The sequence below is a fragment of the Mustela nivalis genome (genome assembly GCF_964662115.1).
Source record: "Mustela nivalis genome assembly, chromosome: 10".
Taxonomy (NCBI): Eukaryota; Metazoa; Chordata; class Mammalia; order Carnivora; family Mustelidae; genus Mustela; species Mustela nivalis.
The window spans coordinates 82,272,350-82,287,857 of record NC_139029.1 but is presented as its reverse complement, the minus strand read 5'-3'; the positions used below and the strand labels follow the sequence as shown (position 1 = coordinate 82,287,857).

The 15,508-nt window shown below is 37.7% G+C and overlaps 1 long non-coding RNA gene across 1 annotated transcript in view; it reads left to right on the top strand.

The window, feature by feature from the left end:
* LOC309842139 overlaps positions 1-15,508 on the top strand; it is a 58,279-nt gene that overhangs the window by 27,574 nt on the left and 15,197 nt on the right. The gene's annotated exons all lie outside the window — the stretch shown is intronic.

Genomic DNA, 15,508 nt, shown 5'->3' with positions numbered 1-15,508 from the left:
AAATAAATAAGTAAAATCTTAAAAAAAATAATAATAATATTTCCATAGTTATAAACAATATTAAATAAATACTGAATATTGATATAAATAAAATTCTGATAGAAGTATATTGTGAAAATGGAGGGAAAAGAAGGGTGTATATTTGTGTGATATGAAAGAAAGCTAAATCTTTTTTTTTAGACAAAGTCAGTAGATAATGCCTAACATTGAAAAGTTTTTTGTTTTTTGTTGTTGTTGTTGTTGTTGTTTTTATACTACATAGTTGGGGGTTGAAAGAAAGAGAGAAGTTGAAGATGGTTGTCTGTGAGAAATCAGGAAGTGGGTGATGGAGAGGGTATAGAAAACTACATTTTTATAATAAGCAGGACAAAACTACTTAATGTATTAAATTAGATGTCTTTGGTATAAGTAATATTTAATATTTTCTAACCATTTAATATTTTTTAACCTTTTAATATTTTCTAACCATTTCCCTCCATATATAAACATACACCTTTGATAATAATAGAAAAGCTTTTGAAAACAATGACATATATGAATGACTATATGAATATATGTAAGTTGTTTTTCTAGAATCTTCTCTAAAATGAATCTTTTCTCTCAGGCAAGTCAGCAAAAAACTGCGTCAGTGGACAAGGGTTCTTTTTATGCTAGACTGTACATCAGCATAGAGCGATCTGCCTATATTGATGAAATTTTTGTATTGTTTAAGTGTTGTTGATACTGTTGCTTGTAATATTATGCAGGAGAATTTTTCTTCTCTTCTTAGTATCAAATATTGTATATTTCTCCAAAGCAAGCAATTTGCTTTATTTTAAGAAATGGCAAGCCAAAAAACTGGCATTATTTCTCAGCAGGATATTAGAAAATTCAGAGACTCAATTCTGACATCTGTAACAAATGCACGGGATCTCTGGAGTATACAACTTGTCCACTAATTTGTGTCCTGCATGTCCTCATTGCCTGCCTACCCCAATTTTCTCCTTTTCCTGATTTCAACACATATTTTGTCATAAGTTGTATTAAGCTTTGCGAACTTTATTAAATCTGTTAAAAATAAGGAAAGGTATAAATTAGTAAATAATAACTGACTACACATATTTTTATCCACTGAAACAGGGGATTTTGTCCCAGATTTGACAAAATTTGACAAGCTTTGTCCCAGATTTCTGAGCTTTTCCTAATTCCTAGAGATAAAAGATGTATAAACTTTTAAAATTGCTTGCTTATTTGGAACTTTATTTTTTGCTTTCCTCAACTTAGTTAATGTTTTCCTAATCCTGCTTATAATTAAATTTTGAGGGAGACTTTTAAGATAATTTGAATTCAATATGCTTCCTCTTTATTTAAAAGCAATAGGACAATAGATTTGGGGGTTAGAAATGGTTGTAGTGATTTTCTGATATAAAATTCTATAATGAGCTACTCATTTCATTCCAGTTTTCTTTCTCTTGTTTTGTTGGAAAGGCTGTTCTTTAAGCTGAAGTACACACACATACACACACACACACCACACACACATACACATACACACAATCTTTTTTAGTACTTTCTCTGTGGTATACAAGGTGCTCAGCAGCAGGAAAGCTCAAGCGAATAAAACAAGCTCCTTCAGCAAGTTACTCTCTGAAACCTGTGTCCTCATGTGTAAAATGGAGATAATAGCAGCACCTATCACATAGAATTTTGGTCTGGGCATTGAAGGAATTAATGCATATAAAGTACCACCACTAGTTAAGTGCTCAATAAGCGTTTGCCGCTGCCATATAATTTATAGGCTTGTTGCTAACATCAAATAAAAGCACTTTGCAAAGTGCATGGCACTGTTAAAATGTAAGGTGGTAACAATAAATTAAATCTTAGTAGAGTTAGGTTAAAACTGCAGTTAGTCAAATAGTTCTTTTATATATGATTCTACTTGGAAGCATATTAATTTTTTATGCAATCATTTTTTTGGAAACCGAAATAGTTTTGAACATTCATGTCATTAAATTTCATATTTAACCCATCACTTCAGTGAATACCTTACTGACTCTTCCCCTTGACATTGAATGTGTTAGTTCTTGTTTTCCTGTTTTGTGTTTTATAAATGTTTTGTGTATATATATATATATATATATATATATATATATGTGTGTGTGTGTGTGTGTGTGTGTGTGTGTGTATGTATATCTCCAATAATCCTATTGATTTATACAAACATTATGTTGCTTCATGTTATCACCAAACAATTATATAGTTGATTGTTTTGGGCAATTTACTTTTTTTTTTTTTAAGTAGAACAGTCTCTCCATTTGTCTGGAAAAGAATTTTGTTTCTTTATGTTCCTCAGACACTTGGGAGCAAAACCCTGGCTGAAAGCTATGGGAAGCCCTGTGTTGTGTTGATTTTTTTTAATTTTTAAAAAATTTTTAAAACTTATTTTCAGCATAACAGTATTCATTGTTTTTTGCACCACACCCAGTGTTCCATGCAATCCGTGCCCTCTCCAATACCCACCACCTGGATCCCCCAACCTCCCACCCCCCCCACCCCTTCAAAACCCTCAGATTGTTTTCAGAATCCATAGTCTCTCATGGTTCACCTCCCCTTCCAATTTCTCTCAACTCCCTTCTCCTCTCCATCTCCCCTTGTCCTCCATGCTATTTGTTATGCTCCACAAATAAGTTAAACCATAGGATAATTGACTCTCTCTGCTTGACTTATTTCACTCAGCATAATCTCTTCAAGTCCCATCCATGTTGCTACAAAAGTTGGGTATTCATCCTTTCTGATGGAGGCATAAAACTCCATAGTGTATATGGACTACATCTTCCTTATCCATTCGTCTGTTGAATGGCATCTTGGTTCTTTCCACAGTTTGGTGACCGTGGCCATTGGTGCTATAAACATTGGGGTACAGATGGCCCTTCTTTTCACTACATCTGTATTTTGGGGGTAAATACCCAGTAGTGCAATGGCAGGGTCATAGGGAAGCTCTATTTTTAATTTCTTGAGGAATTTTCACACTGCTTTCCAAAGTGGCTGCTCCAACTTGCATTCCTACAAACAGTGTAAGAGAATTCCTCTTTCTCCACATCCCCACCAACACATGTTGTTTCCTATCTTGCTAATTTTGGCCATTCTAACTAGTGTAAGGTGGTAGCTCAATGTGGTTTTAATTTGAATTTCCCTGAGGGCTAATGATGATGAACATTTTTTCATGTGTCTGATAGCCATTTGTATGTCTTCATTGAAGAAGTGTCTGTTCATATCTTCTGCCCATTTTTTGATATGATTGTCTGTTTTGTGTGTGTTGAGTTTGAGGAGTTCTTTATAGATCCTGGATATCAACCTTTTGTCTGTACTGTCATTTGCAAATATCTTCTCCCATTCCATGGGTTGCCAGCATTACCTTGATCCCCAAACCAGGCAAAGACCCTACCAAAAAGGAGAGTTTCAGACCAATATCCCTGGTGAATATGGATGCTAAGATTCTCAACAAGATCCAAGAAAACAGGATCCAACAGCACATTAAAAAGATTATCCACCATGACCAGGTGGGATTCATTCCTGGGCTACAAGGATGGTTCAACACTCATAAATCAATCAATGTGATAGAACAAATTAATAAGAGAAGAGAGAAGAACCACATGGTCCTCTCAATTGATGCAGAAAAAGCATTTGACAATATCCAGCATCCATTCATAATTAAAACACTTCAAAGTATAGGGATAGAGGGAACATTCCTGAACTTCATAAAATCTATCTATGAAAGACCCACAGCAAATATCATCTTCAATGGGAAAAAGCTTGCCGCCTTCCTGTTGAGATCAGGAACACACTATCACCACTCTTGTTCAACGTAGTATTAGAAGTCCTAGCAACAGCAATCAGTCAACAAAGAGAAATAAAAGGTATTCAAATTGGCAATGAAGAAGTCAAACTCTCTCTCTTCGCAGATGATATCATTCTTTATATGGAAAACCCAAAAGACTCCATCCCCAAACTACTAGAACTCATACAGCAATTCAGTAATGTGGCAGGATACAAAGTCAATGTACACAAATCAGTGGCTTGCTTATACACTAACAATGAAAATACAGAAAGGGAAATTAGAGAAGTGATTCCATTTACTATAGCACCAAGAACCATAAGATACCTGGGAATAAACCTAACCAAAGAGGTAAAGGATCTGTGTTGATTAAGTAAAGGTTGTCTCCGCGTGGGTTGTTCTGGCCAGACTCTGCGGTGTGGGAGGCTGAGCCTGCCTTTGAGCCTGAGGAAGGTGCTGACCTCTTGAATATCTAAGTCACTGTCAAACTTAGACCACAGGTGACTTGTGTCGCTGTGTTCAGTTTTCTTGCCCACATTTACTGAGCAGTTTAGTATTAATTGGAGGGAAAAAACCTGCACAAAAACCATAATCCCTCAATTTGCACTTATCATGGTGTTAGGAATTTGGTATCAAGAAAGTCGTCTTCTCCAAAGCTGTGTCATATTGTTTTTTTTTTTTTAATTAATTTATTTATTTGACAGACAGAAATCACAAGTAGGCAGAGAGGCAGGCAGAGAGAGAGGAGGAAGCAGGCTCCCTTCTGAGCAGAGAGCCCAATATGGGGCTCGATCCCAAGACCCTGGGATCATGACCTGAGCTGAAGGCAGAGGTTTTAACCCACTGAGCCACCCAGGCGCCCCGCTGTGTCATATTGTTACGAGAGGTAATTCAGGGAGTGAGAAATAGTTCCTATTTAATTTGAAGTTACTGAAATTCCTATTACACTGAAAGGCATACACCTATATCTTGGAGCATTGGGCTTTGGACATTTGCTCCTCCCACCCTCATACTCACAAATATCCCTAGCCCATCCAGGCAAACTTATTGCTATAAGGTGTACCCTTTGCTCCAATTCATGCAGAAGCTCCCTAATTCCCACATATACTTACTCCTGCCTACCTCTGAATCTTTGCTGATTTTCTTCTTTCTGACTAGAATCCATTTCTTAGGCCCTGTCTACCTATACCAATCTTACCCAAGGATTTTCCCTAGGTAAATCTCTTCTAAAATGATCTTTTTACTTTCTTATTTCCATTGCATCATGATGGATTAAATATACATTTTATAACATATGAATTGTTTCATATACATAAATGTTCACTTCCAAAGTAATATATTGTTAATCTGATATTAATAAAACAAAGAGGGGGCACTTGGGTGGCTCAGTCGGTTAAGCATCTGCCTTTGGCTCAGTTCATGATCCCAGAGTCCTCGGATCAAGCCCTATATTGGGCTTCCTGCTCAGCAGGGAGTCTGCTTCTCCTTCTCCCACTCCACCTGCTCATGTTCTGTCTCTCACTCTCTGTCTCAAATAAATAAATAAAATCTTTTTTAAAAAACCCCAAAACCCAAAGATTTATTTGACTTAGCTAACTTGATAAAATAACTGAAATAGCCATTTTGATATATGAATTTTTTAAAACTTTAATTTTTTTAAAAGAGTTTACAAAAGATGTTACATACTTCCATAATTAAACATCTCTATCAAAATAATTTAGCCTTGTTTTGGTGGTTTAGGATCATAAACATTTGTTTTTCCCTGCTATAAATTACCTGAAGACTATTATTAAGTATTATTATTCAAAGCATAAGCACCAAAAAAGACTCCTTATTTCCCACTCAAACCTCTGCTTCTAAGATTCAATCAATCATTTACTTATTCAGTTAGTGTTTATTGATCACTGTACTTCAGTATTATGTTACTTAGGGAAATAGTAAAGCAGACGTTAATCTCATAGTACTTTTGGTCTAGAGTACTTATAGTTCACATACTAAACAAAAATCACATAAATAAAAATATAAGTTCAGGCTGAATATGCTCCAAGAAGAAAAAAAATACAGGGGTGTTATGAGGGACAAAGGTAACTGACTTAGACAGGTGTTTCAGGGAAGATCTCTGTGGAGAAGTGAGATGTGAGCTGAAACCCGAAGAATAAATAAGTCTTAGCCAGATAAAGAGTGTGGAAAGAGCATCTCAGGCACCAGGAATAGCTGCTCTAAATCCCTGAGTGTGCAAAGGAGCTTGGTCCCTTTAGGAACTCAAGGTAAACCACATAGCAGGGGGAGCTGGGAGCACGGGTGTGATGTGGAATTGTGGCAGGGGGGCAGATAGAATAAAGTCTCTTTGGCTATTTTATAGATTTAGATTTTTACTAAGTGTACGTGAAAATAGGTTTGAACAGTGAAGTAAGATGTTACACATATGTTAAGATCTCTAGTTGCTTGTGTCAGATGGGTAAGGGAGAAAGTACCAGAAACAGGTAGATTAGAAGGTCTAGGTAGAGGTGCCACAGAATAGCCGTGGCGGTAGAGGTGCTGAAAAGTGGACAGATGCAGATGTGACTTTGGAGGCCTGATAAAGGATTAGTTGATGGTTCTGATATGGGGGTGGGGAAGGAGAGGTCAATGCAACCTTAGATTTCAGGGCACGCATTGGCTCACAAGTTCTTCAGGAGCTTCTGAAGTGCTTTTTGTTGTACTCTGAAACTGGCCCGCATACATGGAGGGCATGGAAAAAATAAAGAAAGTGGCAGATCACTCCACATTGGTGGATGACAAGTTTAAGAACACAACTTACCACTGGCCTGGTGGTGGGTATTATGGAGGGCATGTATTGCACTGGGTGTGGTGCATGAACAATGAATTCTGGAACACTGAAAAGAAATAAGATAAAATAAAATGGAAAACACACACACACACACACACACTAAAAAAAAAAAAAAGAAGAAGAAGAAGCAACGCAACTTATACACAAGGCTTGTCTCCTGCAGCCAGATGGTGAGTAGATCTCTATACTGTCCCATCAGAATCTTAGAAGTGTATGGAGACTCTTATGGTTTGTCTCCCTCTCTGGTTTTATCCCATTTCATTTTTTCCTCTCTTCCCCCATGACTCTCTGCTCTGTTCTCAAATCCCATATCAGCGAGATCATATGACAATTGTCTTTCTCGGATTGACTTAATTCACTTAGTATAACACTCTCTAGTTCCATCTATGTCATTGCAAATGGCACGATTTCATTTCTTTTGATGGCTGCATAGTATTTCATTATATATATATATAATTTCATTATATATATATATCACATCTTCTTTATCCATTCATCTGTCGATGGACATCTAGGCTCTTTCCACGGTTTGGATATTGTGGACATTGCTGCTATAAACATCAGGAAACAAACCAAGGTTTGCTGGAGTGGAGGGGTGGGAGGGATGGGGTGGCTTGGTGATGGACATTGGGGAGTATATGTGTTGTGGTGAGTGTTGTGAATTATGTAAGACCGATGAATCACAGACCTGTATCCCTGAAACAAATAATACATTATATGTTAACAAAAAAAGTGTTTGGAGAGGTCTTAACTGGATTCAGTCATGTATCCTTTTCAGATGGTCTCAACACCACATCATTATCTCAAAGCTATGTCCTTGGGCCAGCCTCTGGGAGCAAGGAAGTTGAGCAGAATGTGCATTCCAAGAAAAAGGGAGGGAGGGAGGAGCCTCTGATTGCTAGGGTCTGGCTCACAGGGGAATCCCCAGTCATGTCTTCTCCATGGCCTTTCCCAACAACTTGTGTAAGTATGCATATAGACAGTGTAAAATCAGCAGGCACGGCATTTTTTGATATAACCATTACCTATCACCTGAAGCCTCACTTTACTTACTTTCACATCCTTGGTATAAAGCAAGATTTGAGGCTCCTGGAAGTCTGAATTCTGGAATAGGAGTGTCAAACTTCAGAGCTTAAGCTCTTTGACACCAGGGACCAAGTCTCACACTTTTGAATCCTCCTACAGTGCTGTTCTCAGCACAGAGTAGGTGCTTACTAAGTTGGCTTTAGGTTAACCAAGTATGGTTTAATTAATGCCAGTTGCTTGCTTGAAGATTTCCTTGGTCATAAGGATTATGTCTTACAACTGTTTTCCACTTTTCTTAATGGTGGGCACCATTAAGTCTTTGTCCTAATTGGATAATAAAGGTGGGGCAGAAGGAAGAACATTCATGAATCTCGACGTTCATCAGAACAAGAATTAGACATGCATTGGGGCACCTGGGTGGCTGAGACAGGTGAACGTCTGCCTTCGGCTCAGGTCATGCAGGGTCCTGGGATCGAGTCCCACATCAGGCTCCTTGCTCCATGGGGAGCTCGCTTCTCCCTCTCCCTCTGCCTGCAGGTCCCCCTACTTGTGCTCTCTCTCTCTCTCTCTCTCTCTCTGTGTGTCAAATAAATAAATAAAATCTTAAAAAAAAAAAAAAGAATTAGACATGCATGCACATTATGGCTGCTCCTGGCTGTGCTTTTGGGTTCTACCTTACCGTGGAGAAATTATATTCTCTTCTTTCTCTGCCATTCTGTAAACTGAGCAGGGCACTGTGAAAGAAAAAAAAAATTAGTCCAATACTTTTTAAACAGTAAGGGTGGCTTTATTCAGGATTGTTGTGTTAGGTGTCAAGACTATCTCAGACTCAACTCAGAATGCAACAAGAACAAATGAAAGTTTATTGCCAAGGAGCCGGTAAGGGGAGTCAGCAGATGGAAAATTTCTAAGGGGAGACATTAATGTTAGGGGGAATTCGTGCTAAACCTGTTATTTTCTGTGAGTGTTCCTGTTAGATTCTCATAGAAGGCAGGCCAGTGGGGTCATATATCACGTGCAGGATGGTGGAGGATGAGGAACTGGGTCAGAGTCTCTCTAAACTGACTCAACAGAATTCTTGTTTAAACAGCAATGCAGGCCTAGCAAGGAAGGGGCTTAGGTCAAGACCTCACTGAGAAGGGCGCTGCCAGGAGCCTGACTCAGATTTTGCCAAGGAGATTTTTTGTCAGCAGGCTCTGGCCCTGGGATCCTGTGGTTACCATCCACAGCTGCCAGACTGGGGAAGGAAGTCTTGCATGCAGGTCTGAGCCATTCTCCAAGCAACATTCTCCATAATTAAATGGACACAGTTACCTCCAACGGTTAGACTGTCAAGTCTGTTTCTCCAATGGCTCAGAACTCAGGTGGAGAACAGAGACGTTATTGGTAGTTCATCGGGCCTCGAAGAACCCTAACACAGGTGTCTGGATATGCCGATGCACTTGTAACTGTGATTTCCTATAGTGTGGGAAAAGAGATTACCTACAGAATGACATTACTACTCTATCGTACCAGGCCCTGTGTTAGGTTCTTTAGACATGCTATTTCATCTATTCTTACAGTGATACTGAAGAAGTCAACAGCACTATCAATATCCATAGAGGTGCCAGGAATTTTATTCCAGGTTTTTAAAAAATTTCAATTCAGTTAATTAACATAGCGTGTATTATTAGTTTGAGAGGTAGGGTTTGTTTTTGTTGTTTTTTAAAAATACGTCAGCTGGTCCCAGGTATAAGAAGGAGGACCCAGAAATTTCCATACATTCTATTGTTGAACTCACTTCTGTCATATTGTGCAAATGAATGTCAGTTTGGAATTTTATATGCTACTCGACATCTCAGATGGAGTTTTGCTAGAGTGTAATGCTAGGTAAATGTAAATTATAAACTTTGTGCAAAAACAGTTCATTTCACTTATTCTGGAAAAAAACCTCAGTAACCCTCTGTAGATTAACTGCTCTGATTATCCCCTTTAAGGTATTACAGCTTTCTTAAAAATAACTTCTCTGAAAATTACGTCACGAAGATGAGGTTTCCTGGAATATAATATTGAGATGATTGAACACATGACCGAATTAAAATACAGCAAATGAATGGACAAACTCCTGTCTTAGAGAAAACAATTAGCCATGATTTAGACTTTTAAAATCATTGGAGCTTCTTTTCCTACAACTGTATCTTTTCTCTGAGAACTGTTTCCTTCCCTTACATAATTGAAAATGACTGGTTTCCCACTTTTGTGCTTTCTTTCTGTCATATTATTTTTGCTGACTTAAAAAGCTACACTTCCCTCACAGGTACTTTTGGGTTCTTAAAGTGGCATTAGAGATAAATCATTATTATGTATTAAAAGTATTAAAATGAGCTTAGTTTTCATTTGGTAGATTCATGTCTAGGAATAAAGTCAATTCTAATACAATTGTGCTCCTAAAAAACTTTGCATTATTGGGACGCCTGGGTGTCTCAGTTGGTTAAGAAACTTTGCATTATTAAGAATTATGTATAAGAATGATTGTAGGAAGGGAAGTTAGAGCCTAAACAATTTCAGAATCACAATTAAAGATTATGTTTCCTACAGGAATTTTAATACAGGTATTTGAAAATGCTAATAATTTGTGTTTATAATATAAAAATTGAAGATTAATCAACAGAAACAGAAAAAAATTAAATAAAACATTCCAAGTGAGCCCTGTGCATTTTGAATGATAAAAATTAAGGAACTTTTAGGTTACCATTGTGTAAATAATTTTTATAACCCATGTGATGCTAAAAATCAGATTAAAACTAGATGTTTTAAAAATGCATTGACAAAGTGAATTATAGCATTCGTAATTGGCAATGGTTTTTAATAAGTAAAAAGGGTGGGGGAGGGGGGACCCAAGAGCTGTACGTAACATGCTTAACATTAAAAAAAAATCTTAATCTGTGATACTATTTCCAAGGCCCAAGCTTCTTATAATTAATAGCAGTTCATACATTGAAAGTTAGGGTCATTATGGAAATTGCAATAAAAATGAGATGCTGGCATAGCTCAAATAAATTAAAACAACTATTGCTTAGATATATATACAGGGACATTCATTGCAGAACTTTTTTATGATACAAAAAAACAGAAAATAACCTAAAATTTTGATAATAAGGAATTGGTTAACTACATTTTTTATAAATCTCTATAATGTATATGTAAGTAAATATTTGTGGTATATTATTAAGTGACAAAAGCTTGTAATCCCATTTTTGAAAATTTATGTTAATTTTCCATTGAAAGTGTCTAGAAAGATATGTAAGAGAATATTCAGATTAGTTAACTTTTCATTTTGCTTGACTCTTGTTTTCTATAAAAAATATGGATTCTTTGGCTAAGATATTTAATAATCAGAATAATTATTAGAATTTATTATTGTTTAATAAGTAATTGTAAAAGAAATCATGTTCCCTACAGTACTGCAGAAATTGATGCAGAGCTTTTGGAAAGTGGAAAAAAAAACCCACAGGCAGGTGCCTGGGTGGCTCAGTAGGTTAAGCATCTGCCTTGAGCTCAAGTTCTAATCCCAGGACCCTGGGCTTGAGCCCACTCAGCGGGAAGCCTTCTTCTTCCTTTTCCTCTGCCTGATGGTCCCCTTGCTTATACTTTCTCCCTCTGTCAAATAAATAAATAAAATCTTAAAGACAAAAAACCCACAGCCATAATGAAAAAATTGTTTTTAAGTACATGCTATCCTATCTTAATAACTGATTCAGCATAACATTATTATGGAAAATCTCTGAAGGATAGAATGCTATATAAAACTAATAAGTACATAGTTTATAGAATGTATCTAAGTGTAACTACATAAGTTCTATTTTTTCTTAAGGGAAATTAAAGAAATATTATGTAAATAAAAAAGTATGTGGTTAATATTCTCCAACCCGAAAAGCCCAGCTAGGGAAAAGGGGTAAAAAAAAAAAAAAATGTGGTGTGTGGTGTGATAGCTTTACATGTAAGCATGAACTTTTTATTTTTTTTAAAGATTTTATTTTTAAGTAATATCTACACCCAGTGTGGGGCTCGAACTCACAACCCCGAGATCAAGAGTTACATGCTCTACTGACTGAGCCGGCCAGGCACCCCATGCATGAATTTTTTTTTTTTTAAGATTTTATTTATTTATTTGATAGACAGAGATCACAAGAAGTCAGAGAGGCAGGCAGAGAGAGAGGAGGAAGCAGGCTCCCCACTTAGCAGAGAGCCTGATGCAGGGCTCGATCCCAGGACTCTGAGACCATAACCTGAGCCAAAAGCAGAGGTTTTAATGCACTGAGCCACCCAGGTGCCCCCCATGCATGAATTTTTTAAAAAGCAATACGACACTCATTTATTTAGCCTTTACCGTGTTCTAGTTTTGATGCTATGAGAGCAAGACAGGGTGCTTCACCTGTAACATCTCACCATCTAGCCAGAGAGAAAGAAACATCTAGAACTTGATGATGCGTTACATGCGGTACCACAGGTTGAGACTAAGGATTGTGGGAGCACAGAGCCAGCAGCGATAAATTCAGCCTGCTGTGGGAGATTTCACCAAGAAGGTGCAATCTGAGTTCCTTAAAGAATGAGTAAGACTTACTAGGTGAAGATTGCTGAAAGAGCTTTCCAGACCCACAGAATGGTGAGAGCCAAAGAACAGGCAGAGTGTGAGATGTGTCATGGGAACACCAGTCATTCAGAGGTGTGGGTAGTTTGTATCATAGGGCGCCGATGAGGGGGTGTGGAAGGAGGGAAGTCAGTCAGTGCAAATATTTAGCTATGTAAGTACAAAATGTAAGAGCCTAAAAAAAGAGACATGAAATTTGAAAATCGCAATTCTGAACATAAAGGTAGATCATTTCTGTCATTTAAAATCTGTAGCAGTAGGTGCCTCCTTAGCTGAATAGGCAGCACGTCAGTCTCATAAAATCTGTAGCAGAAAGAAAAGCAGCATTTATTGAGTTTCTGTTGTATGCCTTTGTATCTATTGTTGCATTTAACCCTGGTATCTACCCTAAAAGGCGGATTACTCTCAATGTACACCTGGGAAGGGGGGAAGCTACAGAAATCACCTAGTTTCCGGAAAGATGAAGTGTAGCAGCATGGTTCAATCAAAGTTCACACAGCTCCCCAGGCTGGTATCGTTCATGTCACACCCCTCAGTCTTTCTGAAACACCCAGCTGATTCTCATACTACAGCAAACAGCAGGGCTCCTTGCCACGCAGATCACCACCACCACCATCACCTGCACCAAATAACTTGGTATATATGGAGTTAAAAACAAATGAAGAGAAATAAAATATGCATGTGAAAACTTTATAAATCATTTCTTCCCTATTCAGCATCCCTTATGGGATGGTTACTGTGATGTGAATGTAGAAATTTCCTGCTTTGAAAGCCTTGATGTTTCCCTATTGTGGCCCACAGCTGTATGAATACAGCAGTATTTCTTGAACTGGCAAAAAAAAAAAAAAAAAAAAAGGCTCATTTTCTGCAGTACGTGAATCCACACAAAGGTATTTATCCCAAACAGCTACTTTCTCCTTTACAAAGGACTGATTTGGAATTCAGTTTGGTTGCGATGCCACAGGTGCTTTGGATTTGGATGGCAGCTTCTAAGTGTGGGTGTGATGAGCTCTCTGTGTTGCCTGCCTGGCTGAACCTTTGCCAGGCTGAGTAAGCTCATTCACCCAGGAGATGGCCCTGAAGCTGGAAAGATGTGAGGCACGATGCCTTGTCGCTTGAGTTTGCCTGTTTTCCTTCTCTCTGCTATGCTCCCTGCCATGAGTCTCCACATTGTCGTACTTCATAAGGAGAGATGAATGCCAGCATCTGCCAAGGCATTAAGATACAGATCCTGCCTCTTCAGTGGACTAGATTAACATATTAAACAGCCGGTTCTGTTAAGATGTTTCCAGCTAAAATTAGTATTTCCTTTCTTGTTATGCTAGTTGTGATTTCATGGGGTTGTTTATCTCCTGGCGGAGCTCCCTCCCGTCTTTCTCGGCTCTTGTCATCTTCCACACTGCTGACAGACTGATCTGTTGTAAAGGAAAATCTCCTCATTTTATCCCCTTTGCTTAAAATTGGTGTGAAGTAAACTCATCCTTCAACATTCAGCCATGCTGGGCTCCCATCGGGAGAGGATCACTTTCTGGTCTAGCCGAAGCCTGGGCATACCTCTCAGATGGTGCTTTGCACAGTATTTGCAGTTCTGTGTTCATTATCTCTTTCTCTTTCTAGTTGATGCTTGGGGGATCGTCTTTTTAGCTATTTTAGCATCAGAATCTCATGTGTGCTAGCTCATCAAATGTACAAAGAAAACACAAGCTGGAGATATTAATGAGTTAAATTCCTAATAAATGAATTAGTAGGGGTGCCTGGGTGGCTCAGTGGGTTAAAGTCTCTGCCTTCGGCAGGGGACATGATCCCAGAGTCCTGGGATCGAGCCCCACATCGTGCTCTTTGCTCAGCGGGGAGCCTGCTTTCTCCTCTCTCTCTGCCTACTTGTGATCTCTGTCAAATAAATAAATAAAATCTTTAAAAAAAATGAATTAGTAAATAGTAAATGAATGATTGGTAGTTGTGAGACCTCACCAGAAGGTGAAAGCAGAGGAGCCGCGGAGGGGAGGGGACAGCGTATCTTTTGCCATCTGTAACATCTAATAAGGGGCAATGGAAATTCCTGGAATTTCCTTAAATTGACATGTTTAGGTAGTAGCCTTTGCAGAAACTTTTTTTTTTTAATTTTTTAAATTTATTTTCAGTATAAAAGTATTCATTGTTTTTGCACCACACCCAGTGCTCCATGCAATCCGTGCCCTCTCCAATACCCACCACCTGGTACCCCGACCTCCCACCCCCCGCCCCTTCAAAACCCTCAGATTGTTTTTCAGAGTCCATAGTCTCTCATGGTTCACCTCCCCTTCCAATTTCCCTCAACTTGTTTTTACACAATCTTGGTGGTTATTTGAATTCGTGGACTAGCTCAGAGGTTGTCAGCTTATAAGTGTGTAAAGAATGCTTTTTGGTGATAACAATCTGTATAAGATGAGACCTAAGAAAATGTGTGATTAATAGAGAACATGGTTTGTGTTTAATCTCCCTTCACCCTAAAGCTCTGCGGAAGGATCATCTGATTTTATGGATGATACTTGGGATTTTTAAAAAAATCCATTTTTCTTAAGATAGCCCAAATAGCTAAAACTGCCTTTCTTCTGAGGCTCTTACAGTTAGTGAAAACTCTAGATAAACCAAAATTATTCATTCATATTTTATAGATCTCTTTGAATTGCCTTTTCCTTCCTCTAGAGAGTGTCTAAGAGAAAATTTTCCATTTTTCTACACAAAGTCTGCTCCATTTGAATAATAGAGAAAATGATAGGGTTTAATTTAAAACATTAATACAGATGGGAGACAGCATTTCCAAATTAATAATCTCAAAAGTTAATTTTATCAATGTGATATGTATTTATATATGTAACATATATACATTATACATATATACATATTCAAATATATATATGAAAAACAATTAGAAAGCTGCACAATAGATATTCAAAGGTAAAAGAGTGTCATACAGCTCAATATTTTAAAAGACATGAATTATATTTGAGTAATAATATTTTATATTGATGGTAACTATGAGTTAAGACCTGAAGTTATTCCAACATTCCTGAAGTAAGAGAGGGAAACATGGTATTGGATGATTGATACCTCAGCTTGAAAGTCTTCTTTAACCATAATTTAAATAATTACTGTTTAATTTAAAGAAATTATTTCATGTCTTGTTAGTATCGGAACAAAGAGAGTTGAGCTTTTATAAGTTAAAGTT